Consider the following 16,803-nt stretch of genomic DNA (forward strand, 5'->3'; position numbering starts at 1 on the left):
TAATGTGCAATCAAAGACCAAGTTTTTCTGGAGCAGGGGTAATCTTTCTGAGGCCTCTGCAATCATATCACAAAATGGATGTCTATTGGAATTTGTGCCTATGAGGACATAAAATCTGAATACTACTGAGGACTTTTTCAAACTACACCCACATCCTGCCCCACATTCTTCTCTCTCTTCATGTTCTCAAGCAATAACATTGAGAACCACTGTTCTAAGAGGTCTTAAAACCCAGAACAAGGCAGAGATTAATAAGCAGTGTCAAGCTAATATTATTAGAAGAGGGGAGAAAGGAGGTCTTCTTTGAGTCCCTAGATTACGCAAGGAACCACGTTCGATACTTCTCAAATACCAATCAGTTAATCTCAAGTAGTCTGCTTATTGTACTCCTGTATTTTGAAATTCTTAGACTTTAAAAACAGAAGGGATTCTTCTGTAATAGATGCAGATCAATATTTATCATCAAATAAACATTTACCACACTGAGCTGATAAATTCCCAGTGAGAAGTAAATATATTTGCTGTTTTTAGGTAGGTCTGGCAATCTTATGCTATTCTGTTTTGAAAAATCAGAAACAGGAAAGAGTTCACTGAACTTTGATTATGTATATATCTAAATTGAAAGAAATACTGGTCTAGGAAGTTTCAACTAGTGAAACTGGAGTTCCATTCTAAGTGAAGTAGAGCAAGTCTTACTTTCAAACTTCACTGTGTGTACCTACTGCTCTCAGGTTGCTGAGCCACTCTCACTGGAGGTATAATAACAAAATAGTTGAAATCGACTCCTTTGGTATAAGACACATGTTTCAGTCCTACGATTTACCATCCATGTGGTTGTAGGAAATTACATAACCCCTGCCTGTGGTATTCTCACTTTTAAAAGAGGACTAATACTGTCACAGTAGAAGCCATCCTATCTAATGTGTTTGAGATCAATAGTTGATGGATTAAACAAAAATACTAGTTAGAAAAGGAAACCTAAAAATACATTAAAACAAATATCTTTCATCTTTCTTAAAACATGAGTACACTTTCTAATTTTTCTAATATTTTCATGGGAGACAAGTCCTTTCATTAAGCATGGGACTGATGACAGTCTTTTTACGTTTCATAAATTGTACTCACAATGCATCACTTTAATGGACCCAGTCATTTATAAGCAAGAACACATAATGACACTGATATACTAAACTGAGAAATGGTTCAATCTATACTCTTATGATTTTTTCAATAATTTACAGTTGAATGTTCAAATTTAATATGACAATGATTTTAGCTATTCCATTTTATTGAATCCTCCTAAAGAATTAAACTATTCTCTTTTCTCAACCATGGGTTTAGTCAATTAATTAAATTATACATATATTATTAACTAAATTACATATAAATTATATATAATACGATGTTAAATTAAAGTTTTACATGGTTAATTACATATATAAACTATATAATTTGAAATATATATGTGAATTGATACGTGGACAGATAAGAGATTTACAATAGTCATATGAGAAGGATTTCAAGTTTCCTACTTAATTAACTTCTGGCACTTCAAAAAGTATTAAACAGTATCTCAATGCAGTTATTCTTAAATTTTTTGAGAAATCATGACAAGAGCTGGGGCATTTTCCTGAGAAAAATAAACATCTACATACATTTAAAGTATTATAAGTATCTTAAAAGGACCCAGAGACTTAACAAGTTCATCCTGTGGCTCTTATGGATCTATGATCTTAATTATGAAAACTTGTTTTTTTTTTTTGCACCAATGTGAGAAGCAACTTTCTCATTAGGTTTGTATTGACTGAATGCTTCAGAAGGAAGTGCAAACCTCTGTAGTTTCTAATGTTTTGGCTTCTTTTGCATAAAGTTTTAAAATTCCATTAGCCTAACTCTATACTCAAATAGGAGCAAAATAAAAAGAAAATAAAAGACAAAATAAAACGAATGGAATTCCAAATCAATTTGCTTCCCAAGACATTCTTCCCCTAAATCTTAATTCAACTACAGAGGAAGTATTCTTAACTATTCACTACTTTACGGATTATCTGACATTTTCAACAGATGCTCCCAGCATGGCGAATGCAAGCGAGCTACTTTCCAGAATTGCACTGTCCAATACACAAGGTACTACGCACATATAGCTACTTAAATTTTAATTAACTAAAATTAACTAAATTTAAAATTCAGTTCTTCGGTCACACTAGCCACTTTTCAAATGTTCAATACCCACCTGTGGCTGGTGGCTACTGTTTAAGGAAGTACAGAGAGACCACTTCATCGCCTCGGAAAGTTCTAGAACACCCAAGTATTTCTGCTCACAACAAGTAATTTGTATGGTTGCAGTCAGTTATGTCTGTTCCCAAACCGGTCTATGCTAGTTGGGTTAATATAAAATTCTATAATTTAATAAAATATTATATAAACCAATTTAAATGAGTATAAAAAGAATGAATGATGTTCTACATTTGAAAAATTTTGAAAGACAATAAAATTCCATCACTTTAAAAAATGCTGTTGAGTTAAACATAGGTAAAACAACTTTAAAAAATTAGAAAAAAATCAAAGAGAAAATAGAATTCCACTCTCAGATTTCTTTGCATTGTATTTGCACTTAAAGGCACTTCTGAAGCAACCAAATTATTCATAGATTATGCATTATGGGATTCAAAAAAAAAATGACTAAGATTTGTAATCAGCAGGCCAAATTCAAAAATAGTTTTTGGTTTCCATGAAAACACCGGCAAATAAATATATAATCACATTTTAAAATTTAAACAAAATATATATTGCATGTATGTGTTAATTTTTAAAATCCATTTTTTTTCAAAAATCTTTCTGGATTAACTGATTAAATACTGATCTTAACTGTATTAAATAGAAATGTTTGTACTACACAAAAAAATTGTACACTTTTTTTGTATTACTATAAACGCACTGTTTTCATAATTGGTTGTATCATCTACTTATCAAGTTTAAGGCCTTTGGATTAAATTACATTGGAAATTTATGGATAGAAATCTGATAAAACTCTAGATTTATACATAATTGGTCTTTTAATTATAACACAATAAAATATAATTAACTTCAGTTATTCTTTAACTCTACTCAATTGCCTGAGTGTAAGACTTTATATAAAGATGACAACACTTGAACTTTGTGTTTATTTTATTTAACCTTTTAATTTTTCCTGACTTGAAAATGTTATCTATAGTATTGAGAAAAAAGTATAATTTCATTGGTTTGTACATTATGATATAGATGCAAATAAAAATTTAAAACTTACTTCTCCTATGGCTACTATAGTTACTACTACTACTACTATTGCTACTACTACTACTACCACCACCATATTTCTTTAATTAAAATAGCACCAAAATAATACTGCAATTGGTAGGTGCCGCTTGATCAATAATTATTTTTCATTAGTCAATTAAGTTCAAGAAAATATTTAGACATTCATAGATCATACATGTCTATTGAAATAGCAGCAACACATGTATGACTGAAATAATTCATAAGTGTATAAGAATTTATCTTTTATACATCTTAGAATTAGTTGAAAATATCACAGATACTCCAAATTATCTAGTTCAACTATAAAAATGATAATACATTCATAGTACATTCATCAAAAGAACAGATTTATTGCAACTTTACTATGTGATGACTTCATATCAAGCTGAAAAACTGGCTGCCCTCTGGGGGCAAATTTAGATGGACTGAAGAACTTATTTTTGGATATCATGAAAGTGATGAATATGCCTTCCTTGGTCTATCACAGTCCACATTTCTTCCTTTTGTCTTAAAGTCTAGTTTATTACACTGCCTAGACATTGAAGTTAAGGAAGTTCATGATTCCTGTTACAAAATGCTATCTTGCATATCTCACCGGGAACATAGGTAATTGAGTGAACTTAGTTATGGTTACCATTTCATGTTAAATTTCATTCTCCCAAGCAGCGCAATGTTGACAGGTTAACCAATTCATACTTCTTCCCTTTAAATTTACTATACACCATCAACTGCTAGGCCATACTCCCTTCCTCTAAAGAATAGTTCTGGGAGGAGAGAATATATCACAGTGGAACAAGAGAATATATCACAGTGGAACAAGTGGAACAAGATAAGTTTCTTTCTGTGCCCAGAAGAATAAGAGTGTACTTGTACTTGAATAGAAAGAATTAAAGGGATATGGAGTTCATTTTAAATAACAGTAATTATTTATCTATCACTTTTAAGTCTGAAGATAAATTATTTTATTTTTAGTCTTTCAGAAATAAAACCTTATTATTTTAATCAATTATACTTTTTTAACGACATGATCCAAAAATCTGTTGATAGCAAACATAAAATATTTCTTCTTGGATAGATTATTGATCTGGACAGAAATCTCGGCTGTGTCCATAGTAGTTAGGAGATTGACCCTGACAAAATCATAAAATATTCTGGGCTTCAGTTTGGTCATCTGAAAAATGGGCCAATTGATCTCTAAGTTTCTTACCATTTATAAATCTGGATTTATTTTTAATTTCAGTCAAGTATTATTGAAGTGCCTACTAAATAAAAGTACACATGAATTATACAGTTTACAATCTAACTTTGCTATGTACCATCTAAACATATAAAAAGTAACAGGAAACACAAGGCTGAATGGCTGGAGTCAAGTAAGTGCTCCAAGAGCTCAGAGCAAAAGGAAACAGAATTGGGATTTAAGAGGGGTCAAATGTTAGGAAGAAACATGGATAGTTTATTTAACTCACACATTACACATAGTGTAGTATGAGGTTAAAAATGAAGACATGCACAAAACAATGCCAATTTAAAAATCAAGAACCATAATCAAGCAGACTTCCCAAAAGTTAAAAGTGATAATCCTAATTTCTCTTAAATTCTAAATTTTTAAAGTTAGAAGAATACTTATAGATTTGCTCCATTGCATCACATAATGTTTTTATTTTATTTAAATATTTTTTGTACATTGGACAAAGAGTTTTTTAATTCATCCTACAAGCTGAGCACTGGGGTAGTAGTTGTGTTCTGAAAAAGACAGATATTTCTGTATACAAGGAACTTAGATTTGTTATAATAGAGATTAGCTAGTTTTATAAATCATTTAAATGGTATGTCACATGCTTAATCAAGGCTGGACTATAGACCTCATAGATAGTCTTAAAAATTTTCCTCATCCCATAATGATATATTCTGGAGAGTCTAGACATATTTTGGATAACAAGAGACTTAATTGATGAAGCATAGTTTATTTTAAAGTGTGTATAGGTTCTCACCATTGTCCATAGATGATCCAACAGTTAAAAAGAAAGTATGTAAATTGCAGGAGGTAGACAGGTAAGTCACCTTGGGCACATAAGAGAAAACCCTGTGGGAATATAAGGTGCCAGGGCTATGAGGATTCAAAACTGAGACAGTCCTTCTTAGAAGAAGGCTTTGTGGATAAAGAGGATCTTGAAGAACATGATATTAACAAGCGGTGGGTTTAATTGGAAGTGGTAGTGGATGTTAGGAATTGGTAAGCAAGTAAGAGATAAATGCTCTTTTGATATGTCAGAACCTTCATTTAATGATTTTTCACAGGCATTCTCTACAGGTCTTTTAGGGGACTTGTATGGGTATAGTCAGGATCAGTGACCTCACGAGTTATTCCCATATTCTGTTGAAGAGAAAGTAGGCATGAAGTAATGCTCAGAGTGGCAGAACCCTGTATCACATCATTGGAGGGATCTTGAGGAATCACCTATGCTCATGAGTCAGCATTTGGTAATAGGGAATAACAGAAACAAAATGATTATTTACAGAAAGTGACTCATTTATTCTAATAACAGTTTATGTACTGCTGGCTTGTTTTCAAGAAGACTCAGTGCAATTGCCAAGTAATTTATCTGATTCCCTCGTAGTTACTTTGGCCAATTTAGTTCATAATGTTATGAACTGAATTGGGCTTTTCTGGTAAGGCCCAATCCATCTGCTTTGCAGTTGGTTTTCTTTTCCTTTCCTTCTTCCCTCCCCTTACTCCCTTTCCTCGCTTCCTTCTCTCCCACTCCAACTCTTTACTGCCTCATTTCACAAAGCATTTAAGGTAAATCAGCCACTATGAACATAAAGATACACACAAAAACACACACAATTCAGTGTTCCAAAGATATCAAAAGAGATATCGGTTAAGTAAAGTATCATTCACTGGTATTTGTTTTCTGAATTTTCATACTTCCTCTGATATCAAATATGGAAAACCTGGGATACAGTAAAACATGACCACTCTAAATTCTTGAAGGAATTATTCAATTCGCATAGTTGTTCCCCCATTGAATGTTAATTCTCTAAATGCACAATGTTTCCCAATGGTTTCTTAGACATAATTTAACTATTTCTAGATATAGACACCAGCAGTGGTCCTGAATCTTGGTTTCTTTAAAACTAATTCTATCAATTTGCACATTTGCCATTTAACATTTTTTCATAAATACATAATAAGTTAAATAACCCCACAGCTGGATGAGCAAAATTTATTATTAAACCCTAGTGAAAGCATAATTTTCCCATGTAGTATTCTCACCCTATTTTCTTCACTGATGCTAATCATATCCTCTGCTTATCAGAAATACAATGATTTCTGCATGACTAATACAATAGTTTATAGCTACATCTTTATCACTTTTCAGCCATTCTTCTATGGTACCAGTTCACTTTAGATAGAGTAGATAAGAGAACACAATTCTATGCATTTACCATATTTTTATGATTTTAGCCTTAAACCGCACATCATAGTTCACTTCTGTGATATACTTTATTGCACTGCATGGAAACAGGCATTTATTGGTAATAGTGTTCTATTTGGCCCATCAATGTGTACGTGACTTGATCTCCAAATCTCTGCACTAAGTACCAAGATACACACAAATACATATACTCACATACAAAAAATGGAACAGAAGAGGCGGGCAAGGGCTAAACTATTTGCAAAGATGTAATTGTTTACCACTAAGTTGTCTGTTTCTTCCACCTGTGTTGAACCTCTACCATTAGACACAACATTGTTTCTCTGTCTCTCTTTTTCCCTCTCTTATCTATGTCTCCTGCCTCTTGCTCATTGTCTCTTGATTAGTCCTTTAAAAAGACATTTCTTTCTTAGAGACTATTAGTCTTTAATTTCTGTAGACCAAATAATTTTGCTTGAAATCATTGGTATTCAGCTTTTTGAGGCTCATGTGCTCTTGCTATTGACTCAAATTTTCCTTCTTCACTACCACTGTTGGTAAATTCTAGATTCTGAAATATTCTAGATTCCAGAGTGTTTCACAGCTTATCAACACACAGCAAGGGTTATATAGTTTTTAAACATACATTTGCATCTACAAATGCTTTTTATGTATTCAATGTTTCATGCTTGGAGTTTAAATTAGTTCTGATATCCAGAGCTATTTAATTCTGTGACTGAAATACGATCTACATAAACTAGCCTCTCCATATAAATTGCACCATTCACTGTCACTAAAGTTGACAGCAAGTTAATGGACTCCAAAGAGACCCGTATGCTTTGTACTGACAGAATTTGTAGGTATTTCCTTCAAAGAAAAATGTGAACCAAACCTCAAATTGTACTTCTTATACTTATTTATTATTAATTCCTTGACATGGTTCTGGTTTAGTTGTTGGCTTATTCAACTGATATAGCTGCATAAAAATAAAGAATAAGAGATAAGGGAAGTATACAGATACAAAAAGCTGATTTTCAAATTGATGCTGAAATAAATACCATTGATCTGGAAATTAAGAAATTTAAAAATTCAAATGAAATATACACGATCTAAATTTAGTATTATAATCTAATGACTTTATTAACAAAAATAAATTGTTCTATTCTTTTTATTCTAAAAAAAAGCACTCCTAAATTTTAAATTGTATGTCTAGGATCAATGAACACTCAACACGGTCAAGAAACAAGTCAAGTATATTACTAACATAGAATAGTCTGGGAATTAAATTTAGGGGAACTTTAAGACCAATAAACAAAACTCAGATTTGTGACTACTGTTGTAATTCATTCAAATATTCAATAGAAATCATCACAGAGTGAGATCTTATACTCCATTCATTCATCCAATAAATAGTTATTATGTGTAAGATGCTGCTGTAGGGAATACAATAAAAAATAAGATATGGTCTTTGCCCTCAAGGAGCTTACAGTCTAGTATAAAAAAAATAAACAAGCACTTAGCCATAATATAAGGGAGAAAGTGATGTGTCATAAGAAAGTATCAGACAATGTGCTATGAAAGTCATTGACACTGGCAGACTTTTTTTTTTTTTTTACTATAGTGTCTAAGTAGCCAATAAAAATAGAAAGACCAATGGTCAGCTTGCAAAATTAAGTGCTAAATTTTGTGAATCAATGGATGACAAAAGCTGTATGTAATATTAATGTAATTTAAATCACTACTCACCCATTCTTTAAAATGTTTGCTCACAGAGTAATGACTTATTAGAAATACCATCTTGCCAGTGTTTATAATTAGATGTAAATGGAATAATCTAATCTTTAGGGATGAAAGGATCATTTTAATGTAATAAAGCCTCAAATTAATTATCCAAAATACTCATGACACATTACCTTCTTGCACAGAAATTGGCTCAATCAGATTAAAGTGATGAAGAATTCCTCGATGGCTCAAGTGTGCTCCAAGGAAAGCTAGAAGGTTGTACAGTTAACTCCCAGGGTGTAACTCTAAACCATACAACCTACTACCTCAACCCGGATGCACACAGCTTCCACTGTTGCTTCAAACTCCTTATCATATCTTCAGTCAGGTCCTCCAAATATGGCGGCCATACACCTAAGGGCTTAGCAAGGATATAGATATAATATTCTAACATTTTACCCATCGACTTAATATGTGTCTACTAAGACTACTCTAACATCTTGTGTTTCTAGCATAGGTCATACAAAATGTCCTCTGACATCTCTCCTGGCATAGTTCTACAAGCAATTAATGATACTTTATAAAAAGTCAATAGCATTCAGCTTCATTTTTCAAGAGAAAAAGGCTCAATAGTAACACATAAATCCAGTTGCTACATTTAATTTTCTCATTGAAGTTGATAAGATTACACTCACCAATGTAATGGGAACTGACATTTCTGAATGGTATCCATTCAGATCTTGGTTCAAACTTGCCATAAAAATGCAAGTTTTTTAAGCAATTTACTATACTTGGATTCAAACTTGAATGGCTGAGCTATAAACTTTTCCCAGTGGTCAACAAATGAATCCTGCCTCATAAGATGAGGATTAATATATACCAGAAAAACAGAGGAAAATATAACTACTTCAAAAGTAATCAACTAGAGTTTAACAAGAGTTTGATTAAAATATTACTTAACAGCACTGTGTATAGATAGCATTTTGTCAGATTACCACACTGACACAGACCCATAGAAGCGAGCTTGTGCGGTCCACTTCACCACAAGATCGGATCTACGGGTTTATGCCAATGGGCAACGTCTCACATAGGCTCCCTATTGAAGCGGAATTTGTTGTAAATATCTGATGAAATTAAGAGATGAAAATAATATTGATCCTTTACTATAAATATTTTGAATGCTGAAATGCTCTAAATATACATATTTCCAGTTAAAGGCCTTCATAAATATTCTAAACTAAATATGGGTTTATATACACAAGAATTTAAAAAATACTATATTGAAAGATTTTGCACAGATTACTTGTTTTAATAGTGAATATTTTAGAATTAGGCTATTCTAATTAATGAAGCGTTTTAAAAGAAAAAAATCCATACATGCATGTATGAATTATGTAATTGTGAGGCATGAATGTAGTGTTATAAGCCTATAATTAAGACCAAATTAACTATTAAGCTAATTGTGTAAGAGTTAGACTGTTTGTTCTAATTCTTGTAAAATCTTGGTTAGTGGTTTCAAGGAATTGGTAACATTATAACTTTCTCACAAAACAAGTAAAATCTTATTGACTAGGCAGAGAACACAGGAAGTTATTTCAAAGTCCTAAATATATACATAGTTGTCTATAATTGTAATAACACTGAAATTAACAATATTTGGATAAATTAATACCAGAAAATTAAAATTAATCACACATTAATAGCATTACTACTACTATGCGCTAACATTTATACTCCAAATCTACTGCATAAAAGAGGCTATCATCTCTCTTATACACAACATATTTAAATTTATTTTTCAAAAATGATATACTGAAAACATAATATATAGCTACATACAACTCTCATCTGGTCAACAGGTTGGGCAAAAATAGTTATAAAATTTTTTTTAAATCACCAGACAATAAGAAAAAACACACAAAGAGTAAATATAAAGCCAGCCACATACACGTATTTTAAAATTTTAAGCTCAAGACCAAGAAAAGTATTACTTCTGCAACCATTAACCGTTTTACTCATAACCACAACATTTAGAATTTCTCAACTATACCCTCATTGTGAAAAAGTGTAATACCACATAAAAATTTCTGGTTTTGCATGTTTTGGAATAAATAAAATGTTTTATAGACTTTATAAACAGAATTCAATCTGCATAATTTTCATCATTGTTTTTTAAATTATTCCCACACTTATTAATAAGTATAATAAAAAATTAACATTCATGCATTCAATTTCAATATAAATTCATAAATTTAGATGTGAAATAAAAGGCAACATTTGTTTTGGGTTTTGTTATAACTATAAGAATGTATATTTTGGTTACATTGTCTTATTAGATTATACATATTTTTTAAAAAGCATTACTTTTCCTTCCCATAGATTTCACTTCCTTTTACATGCTACAATAAATAATAAAATACACTTTTTCTTTTTCCTAAATAACTTTCTATTCAACCGTATTTCACCTATGTTATATGTATGGATAAATAGATATTACTCAAAGGGACTACTCAAACTGTATATTTCTCACAAACTCAGATAAAAATTTTTCACAAAGGCAGGTAATATTATAAATTCTCAAACCATCAATGAAAATTCCAACAGCTAGATTCATAAGGAATATGAAACGAATTCTTATAACTGAACAGTCAAAATTATTTTGCTTTTTCTTTAAAAAATATTAAATATTAATTGCTCTTTTTCTTTTTTTTTTACCTGAGATGATTTCTCCTATGATCACTTTCTTCACGTCTCATATCCATTTTAAGTTTTTCCCTAAAACAACCACAAAAGGAGAAATATCAGACAACTGCTGTCTAGGAGGAGCATCTGGGTGGATGGTGGGAATGAAGGTAGACGATCGAGAAGAAAACAGTTATCAAAATGGGCAAAACCTTTTAAACTATTTTTTTTACAAGCCTTCAAAGACTCATAGAGCCCCACCCTAGGTTACTCATATGACATATAATGTGGCTTCATAGTTTGCATTTATGCGTTCATTTTGGTTGGTGGTGTTTTCACAGTAACAGTTTTGAAAGTGAAAGGAGGCATGGCTGTTAAAGAAGCGACTAGGTTTTGCACAATGAACAAGTGAAAGCTGAAAGGAGATTTGGATTTGGCATGGAGCTTAATAAGATAATTAAGAGTATTGAGATTAATGGCTCCTAAAAATAACATTTAAAATAATGTTTTTCAACTAAAGGATCTTGAAACATGAAAACAGGTTTATAAATGTTAATTAAGCCTGTGAAAGTTGATGTTCCATTAGCTGAGGCAGCATAAAGGAACAAGAGCTATTTTTTAAATAATTAGGGAACAATAACCCATGAACTTAATAAAATGTTTTATTTGAATGTTATCAGTATATAAGGTATTTGTAACTTCCCACAATTCTTCGGAGAATAACAAAAAAAGAAAGAATTAATCGGTTCTATAATATTTTCTCATTGTTTAACCTACGTATTTTAAATATAAAATATGATTTTAAAAGCACAACAGTTTGCTTAGTTTATTATTTTCAGGGAAAATATTATAACATCAGTTTGTAATATACACATTATAGTCTTCATTTATATATGTTGTATATTTCAAAAGCATTTTCTCTTTTTAACGATTTTTAAAGATGTTTAGAAAGTTTTAATCACAATTAAAATAAGTGGAATACACCAGCTAATCCTGTCCCATTGAATCAGGCAAAACTGGGTTTTGTTATAAAATGCTTAAATTGCTTAGCAATTTAATTCCTTAAACAGACATAACAATTAGAATGCAACGCATTTATCTGCTGAGGAAATCCATTGCTATAAACTTAAAACAAGTTTGTATACATTTTTTTTCCACTAAAATACTTACTGAATATTTCCAACACACTCTGCAAAAGTTCTAAGACAAAACATTTCTTTTAATGTATATTTTAAATGAGTATTATTGTGGAACAAGCCTATTTTCTACTTTGCAACTGAGAACATGATTTTTTCAGTCCTATTTCTGTTATACTGAAGACCTGGTAAATTATTTAAATATAACTTCCCCCAAACTAATTTTATTTATCAGCAGTTTAATGCATATTCTAATATGACCCTTTTTGTAGAAGTTCAAAAAGTTCCTTCTTTCACATTGCAAACTATGAATCACAGCACATGAAAGATTTAGTTTCTTTACCAACTAGGGCTAAATGCTCACTTTTCTTAGATAGCAAAAACTAACACTGCACACGAAAAGTACAGATAACATAATAATCGTTCCAAAACTTCTATATATAACAAAAATAAAAACATGTACCATCTTTCTCATGAAGATTTTTCTATTTTTACTTAAGTTTCTATTCTAATCAGGATTAGAACAAGAGAGCAAAAGAAAAAAGTTAATAAGAGTAAAGTGGGTGATGAGTTAAATAAGAGTAAATTGAAAGTTCAAGGATTCCCTTTTCTATAACAATAAGTTTAAAAAGAAACAACAAAAAAAGTTATACCTGATATGAAAGGTGCGATTTCACCAAGAGCAATATATTGCTAATTATGCCATAGTTTTGAAATAATAAAAATAAAGAAGGCTCATTTGCTTATGTTGCCTTACAAAGCTGCTTTACAAAGCTCGATGTCTCTGTAGTTACACAAGCCAATGTTTGCTTTTTTTTGGTTTGTTTTGGTTTGGATTTTTGTTTGTTTTGTTTTTGAGCAGGAACGTCTCATTTTTTTTCCAGCACTGTTGCATGGAGTGGGACAAACTCAGAATTTTTTTTTTTCTTCAGGGCTCCTGTTATTTCTTGGAAAAGAGGACCAGGGTGCTTGTCTTCATTTTCTTCCTTCTCGGTATTCCAGGCACAAAGCACTGCGCAGAAGCTGCACCAATCCTTGCTGTCCCTGGCAGAAGAATGGTAGAAGGTGGGAGAGACCAGGAATCCTTCCAGGCTGTGCTGACTTTAGAAATGAGGATTGCACACGTTTGTCTCCCGAACCAAAAGGGTGAGAAGGCAGGGTGCCAGTTTGCTACACTGCTGCAATGATCTCATGCTCACTGCTGCTGTCGTCCTGTTTGCCCAGTTCAAATGCCTGTTCATTATAAACCAAAAAAAAAAAAAAAAACCACTACTTGGATTCTTCGGTAAGCAGAAAGAGTATTAACATTTTAAAAAAATCAGCAGTAAGAAAAAGCAAAAAAAAATGAAACGCACATACAACTTTAGGATTCACTTGTTATGCCTCAATATTGTTTATATTTTCCTTTTTTTTTATTCCTATTTAGAGATAAGCAGCAGAATTTATCAGGCGTGAAAGGGACAGCCTCCTGGTGGCCTGCCAAAAACCCAGAATAAAGGCGAAGTTGTGCTTCAAAGCTCAGTCGCTTGCTGAGTCTGGCTAAAGTCAAGTATTAAGATCCACCATTTTCTGAGCCATGCTAGAAAAGAAGAAAAAAGTCAGGACGGTTGCTGCTTTCCAAGTCTCCGTTGGCACCATCACAGAATCTCAGTCGTAAGGTCACATGATTCTCTGCCAAATGTAGAGTGCGTTCCCATCAACCATTCTGCTGATACTGCGAAGGCAGCTATTGTCTCGTTTAGACCCAAAGTTCAGCCCACTCTTCATTGAATTAGCTGAAAAACGCATCACCTTTGGGGGCTGGGAGTCATGGAAACGTCTACCTGGCAAGCTGCCCACTTTTTCTGCCCATCAACCAGAGATGGAATTGTGCTGCCTAATGCAATGATGACTTGGAATGTGAAGAGTCGTCCAAAGTGAATCTGATTCTAGCAACGCCTGTTTCACTTCGCACAGAAAACTCTGGCTTCTTGTAGTCCGGGGGCTGGGGTTGGGGTGGGGGGAATCTTTCCTACTAAATGTAGCAAATAAAGGTCTGAGCATGCCTACTCTGCAACTTTATTTCACAACACACCCAAACGGTTCTCAAACGAAAAGACTAAAACTCCTTGCAAGTTTTCTGAGTTTAAAGCATCTTTTCCTCTGTTTCCCTTTCCTTGTAAGTGAATGCAACAAGCAAGACATTTGTTTTAGTCTCTCACATTAAAATTTAAAATCTCCAGGGTTCTTCTTGCTTTTTATTACTTTCTGATTTTATCTGGTACTGATTTTGTACTACATGGCTACAATACCTTCGAAGAACAGTGGGGATGCGTGACTGCTGCAATCTCCCTCAAAGTAGTCCCCTGACAGGAGATCCAGTTGTCTCTTCCGCCACACTACACCCCTGTGATAATCCTCATCAGTACCTAGCACAGCTGCTGTGTATGTTTGCTGAGATCGACTTGTATTAGAAGTGCTCTTTCTGTTCCTTCACTGGCTACAGTTTGCCTGTTTGGCATGAAAGATGCCTTTGAAAGATGCAGGGAATGTATCAACAGCTCTTAGGCAATAAAGTGAAACGATCCCCCTCCCCAATGAATTTCCATTCTACCAGGCGACCAAAGTTCCCATGGACAAACATTTCCATACTTTCTAACAAAAGTACAGTGAATTAAATCTTTCACCATTTCCTTAAGCAGAATCTAAAGCCAAGCGGGAAAGCAAGTCTATTAGTATTTGAAACCAAACATACTTAGTAATACTAAAAAAGAATCACGTTCTTCTACCTGCATTAAAAAATGTTTTGATGATGAGAGAATCTTTCTCTAAAGTATAATTACGTTTGCAAAAAAATTAAAAGTTATATTTGGGGCTTTACAGAATGATGGACTAATATTATCTTTCCTCTATGTATACATAGACACACACAATGCACAATGCATGACAAAGACATAAAACGAGAATCAAACCATGACTTGCCTAAGAAAGGAAAATCATCCAAAAAAAATTCAGGGATCTAGGAAATACATCCTAAAATTGGCCTATGGTTTTTTTTTGTGTCATGTTCTTCAGGTCACTTTCTTTAGGAACAATAGGAGTGAATGTGTACACACACGCACATACACACACACACGAGAATCATTCTGTGTATCCCCTATTTGTAATTCAAAATATAAACAATCTAAACCATAAAACAAAAACTTGCACATGTGCTGAAATTAAAATTGCTTTTTTTTTTATAAACTGCAAAATTCTGGACAAATTTTGCTCATGTCCTAAGCACTTGCTTAAAGTGCCAGGTAGGGAATTAAGCATGGTTGGCAGACACATGTGGCCCAAGCTTCAGCACAGCAAGAAGAAAGTATATAAGTTCTCATAGAAAGAAAACTTTAAAATTTCAGTTCTCATTCACTTGTTCAGTGGATATTTATTAAGTAAATATAATAGGCACAGGGGAACAGTCATGAATCAAATTGACATGGCCCCATGTGGGAGTCATTCAAGAAGAGCTTTCAAGTGAGAAAAGCTCACTTCTAAATATAAGTGTTGCCTGGCCCTGAAGGAGCATTAACTGGCAACAAACCAGCCAAGAAACAAACTGGTAGAAAGTAGAAAGTGGAAGTGAAATTGACATTAAAAAATAAATTACAGATAAAGGTGTGTTCTCTGTCTCAAGTTTTCTCTTTTTAATACAAAATTTATTAATCAGTTTTTCCTAATTGTGTTTAATTGCCTTAAAGAAGCTAATGTAAAAATTTTATGCTACCCTCCCAACTTAAAAAAAAAAAAGAAAAGAAAAAAGAAAAAGAAACATAAGACATTCACTTTCAGGAAGATGAAGCAGCCTTGCTTTTCCTAATCTTACAGCTAGGTACAACTAAAAGCCTGGGCATTATAGATAAAACAAGGGTAACAAGAGTCTGAAAGATGAAGAGAAGACGGACAAGTCAGGGACCTTGAGACCCAAAGAACAACATGCAGTGAGGTCCTTGGATTTTAGTTTTGCCTCATATATCCAAAACATACAGCAGCTGAAGAAGTCTGCAATCCAGAGACACCAACTGGTACAGATCAGAAAAGCCTCAATGAAAGCTTCCCTTCTCTATGCAAAGGACCAGGAAAGGGTAGCCCAGAAAGACAGGAAGCACTGGAACAATTCCACTTTGTTCCACACACCATACAAACACCCACGCCATACCTGCAAAAGGCCCAAGGGCAAGCCTAGCACCAACCCTTGTTGGACTAGAACGAGGCATCCCAACCTCCTCTCCAACCCCAGGTGGTATAGGGAAGTCTAAGCAGAGAAGTGAGACTTTCATTCTTGCCAGGAGTCCCTCCTCCACCCCACCACAGTATCATTGGAGACTACATAGGCAGCCTGGACTTCCACCCCAACCCAGCAGTAATGAGGCATCCTTCTCCCTACCTGCTAAGGCGGCATCCAACAAAAGAGGCCTCATGGAAGGTCAAGACATTAGAAACTGCCCAGCAGTAACAAGGCCACTCCATCATGCCCTCAACCCATAAGGTTGAGCGAAGGTGCCAACGAAGGCCACAGCGGGAGC

General features: G+C 33.3%; 1 long non-coding RNA gene across 12 annotated transcripts in view; it reads right to left on the bottom strand.

The window, feature by feature from the left end:
• The window catches only part of LOC105308427, a 294,626-nt gene that overhangs the window by 185,279 nt on the left and 92,544 nt on the right, over positions 1-16,803 (bottom strand). For all 12 annotated transcript variants that reach the window (XR_002778027.1, XR_002778023.1, XR_002778026.1 and 9 more), the window contains exon 3: positions 11,154-11,213. This is a non-coding gene — a long non-coding RNA (uncharacterized LOC105308427). The remainder of the gene's footprint in view (positions 1-11,153; positions 11,214-16,803) is intronic.

The sequence above is a fragment of the Pteropus vampyrus genome, unplaced genomic scaffold (assembly GCF_000151845.1).
Source record: "Pteropus vampyrus isolate Shadow unplaced genomic scaffold, Pvam_2.0 Scaffold573, whole genome shotgun sequence".
Taxonomy (NCBI): domain Eukaryota; kingdom Metazoa; phylum Chordata; class Mammalia; order Chiroptera; family Pteropodidae; genus Pteropus; species Pteropus vampyrus.